Here is a 3,348-nt window from a genome sequence, read left to right as displayed (position 1 = left end):
CTGAAGGTGAAGATTTGACGAACAACAGACGTAACAAACTCATCCGCAATGCTATTCACATTATTGGAGAGGAGCTGTACTCTGCCAGAGAGCAGAATGTTGGCCAGGATAAATTCGTACTGGAAAATTCTGCACATCCCTGTCATGATGTGCTGGTCACCCACAGAAGCACTTTCAGTCAGAGACTCATTTTATCACACTGCACCACAGAGCGCCAAAGGAAGTAAGTCCTACCTGTGACCATCAAACTGGATAATTCATCTCTCTGACAGTCGTTTAATTTCATTACATACTATTTACTAATTTCATTACTTCACTATGCACCATGACACGGTCATGTGCAATAATAGTCATTTAGGTACTGAGCAGTATTGTAAACTTTAAATACTGTTGATTGTGTATAATCTGATCCTTATCTTATTTTATTATTATATGTTATTTTACAACACTTTTATGGGAAGGGTGTACTTTTACTGTGTGGATTGTAATTTTATTAATTTTTCTTTTCTTAATCTGTCTTATTATGCTATATTTTATTTATCTCTATTGTACTTACAATTGTATTTTTCCTCTCTTCTGTAAATGGTTGCACTGCAAGAAAATAATTAGCCGCAAGGGATTAATAAAGTAATTTTGATTCTGATTTAGCTCCTGGCTTAGCTTCTCTCTGTCCCGCATGCAAGCCCATTCCCCCCCCCCCACCTCCACCCATCTCCTTCCTCGTTCTGAGTCCCACTCATTCTCTGGTGTCCTGGTCCCGGGGGTGAAGACCATTGTCAGGTGTATTCAATGATGATTATAAAATGAATGTGTGCTTATAAATCATTTGTGCAAGGGGGATGCTGCACTGTGTCTTGTGATACAGTCAGGAGACCCTCCTGCCTTGTCATTCTGATGGAGCATCTTGTCTTTATGAACTGATCAATTGTTCTGTCAGAACAAATACTTTTTTGTAACCATGTGTTATGTTCTGTTAATAAAAGACGGCTGCAGGAGGGGGTTCGGAGAAGGAAAGCTTGAAGTTGGGTTGGGCTTTTTCTTTCCGCTCCTGCAGAAGCTGCTTGAATCTCTTTCCTGTGTAGACTCAATTTCTATATATTTGCAAATCTACATTTTCTGAATCTAACAACCATTCTAATCCTTTTTCTAGGTTAATCATCCAAGCAAATGATGATTCACAGTATCAATTTATTTCATTTATGCCATTATCTGCTTCTGTTTTCTTGAACCCTCAGGTGGTAGATGGCCGCTCCTTCTGAGCCTGGCTCCGCTGGAGGTTTCTTCCTGTTAAAAGGGAGTTTTCCTCTCCACTGTTGGTACATTAATGCTTGATGAGACGGATTGCAGCGAGTCAATGTGTCCTCGCAATCAACTGCTTTTCCTCAGACAGAAAGGTTTTGATGAATCTAAATAAATTGAATAATATATTTCTAATGGCAGCTTTTCTCTGTATGAGTCTCTCCAGGTGGAATTAGCAAAGAAAATTACAGACAGCCTATCAGCAATTATTAATTAATAAACTTAATTAATGAAATCAAAGTAAACTCATACTGACTGACTCAAAAAAAGACACACATTTGTCTCATGCAAAAGAAAACGTACCAGGAGAGTCTGTGATTAAAAACTAAAGACAATGTTTTTTTTTTATATATTCACAACTAAAAAAAAAAAACTAGGGAGCATGGGATGGAAGAGGATGGGGAGGAGAAGAAGTAGGAAAGTTTAGCAAGAAAATAAAGAAAAGAAGTTACAGGTAGAATCTCAGTGAGCAAGACTGCATCTCTTGACATCTGGGCCCCATTTGTAACCATAACCATTAATGATTTTTCTGTTTTTAGGAAAGACCGAAATAGATTTGGGGGTGGAGTGGCTATTTATGTACAAAATAATTTACCTGCCAAAATACATTTAGATTTGATGAGGGAGAAAATCGAAGCATGCTGTGTAAAAATACATGTGCCTTATTTAAACCACTCTAAGTTTGTTGCTTCTATAGGCCCCCTAATGTAGATGCTGTGACTGGATTCTTTGAACTGCTTGATCAGATATCAGATAAAAACAGCACGAATTATCTGCTGGGTGATGCAAATGTTGAGTGGTTGGTGCAGTCTTCTCCCAACAGGGAAAGGTTACTCTCTATATTGAGTGCATGTAGTCTGTCCTAAATTGTTGTAGTCCCCACAAGAGTGGCATCTTAGTGGTTAGTGAATAGAGCTTTGATTCCTGAGGTTCTGAGTTCAAGCCCCACACACACAAACTGCTACTCTTGGTCCCTGAGCAAAAGATCCTAAACCCCACACTGCTCCCGGGGGGCCACACAATGGCAGCCAGCTGCTCCCCAAGGCGATGGGTTAAATGCAGATAGTGTTTTTTGTTGCTCTACTTGAGACAGTGTAAAGACAATTAAAAAAAGCTAGTAAAAAAAAATATTAGAAATGATGGAATTATCTCTGCAACATGCATTGACACATCTACACCAATACAGTGCTCTAAGGGCCATCTTTGCACCTGTAGATTTTAGTGACCATAATATAATCGCTGTAACTAGAAAAAATAAGATTCCAAAAGCTATGGCTAAAATAATCTTAACTCAGTCCTATAAGCGATTTAATGAGGGTTTATTTATAAGTTAAATCGCTAATGCAAACTGGGATATGGTTTGTAGTGAGCATAACTCTAAACCCGTACTGGATTTATTAATGTCAATGTTTATGGATGTATGGATGATATAAGTTTTTCTTTAATGTATTTCCTTTTGTTCTAATGTGTTCCAAAAATATTATTTTTTTTTTTTTTATATATTCCAGTAAAGTTAAAAAACAAACAACTGGACTTTGTATTCCAAATTTGAAGATGCTTCGGTTCCCATCTACGAATCTTTTACAATTCAAAATGTGAATGTTAATTTTTTTTTGAGTTTCTTGAAATCGAATCCCCTTAAAAGAAAAAAATATAATAGATTAATAAATGTGGTTGACAAGCTGTTTTTACTATAGCTAGAACTGTTCTAGTAGAGTTTGTTGTGTTCAGAGTCAGAGAGCCGTGTCTCTCTACAGTCAGAGGTTTTTGTACGACGACTCAATCGGTTTGTATCACTGTGGTTGACGTTTGGTGGAGGAACCAGACTGGATGTTGGAAGTAAGTACAATTTTTCACTTTCTTTCATGCAGGATACTTTCTTTTAAATTTAAGGTATAAACCAAGAATAGATTCAAGAGTCCCTGTTTTAATAAGATGGTTATTTTATATCCATTAACCCTAAAAGCTTCAGGTTTTTTGGCGAAACTGAGAACAGTAGTAAAAAAAACACACACATTTTCTCTCTGAGTTTTTTTAAGGTATTGAGGC

This window comes from Cyprinodon variegatus, unplaced genomic scaffold (genome assembly GCF_000732505.1).
Source record: "Cyprinodon variegatus isolate N-32 unplaced genomic scaffold, C_variegatus-1.0 Scaffold101, whole genome shotgun sequence".
Taxonomy (NCBI): Eukaryota; Metazoa; Chordata; class Actinopteri; order Cyprinodontiformes; family Cyprinodontidae; genus Cyprinodon; species Cyprinodon variegatus.
The sequence above is the reverse complement of the archived record's forward strand: the minus strand, read 5'-3'. Positions refer to the sequence as shown.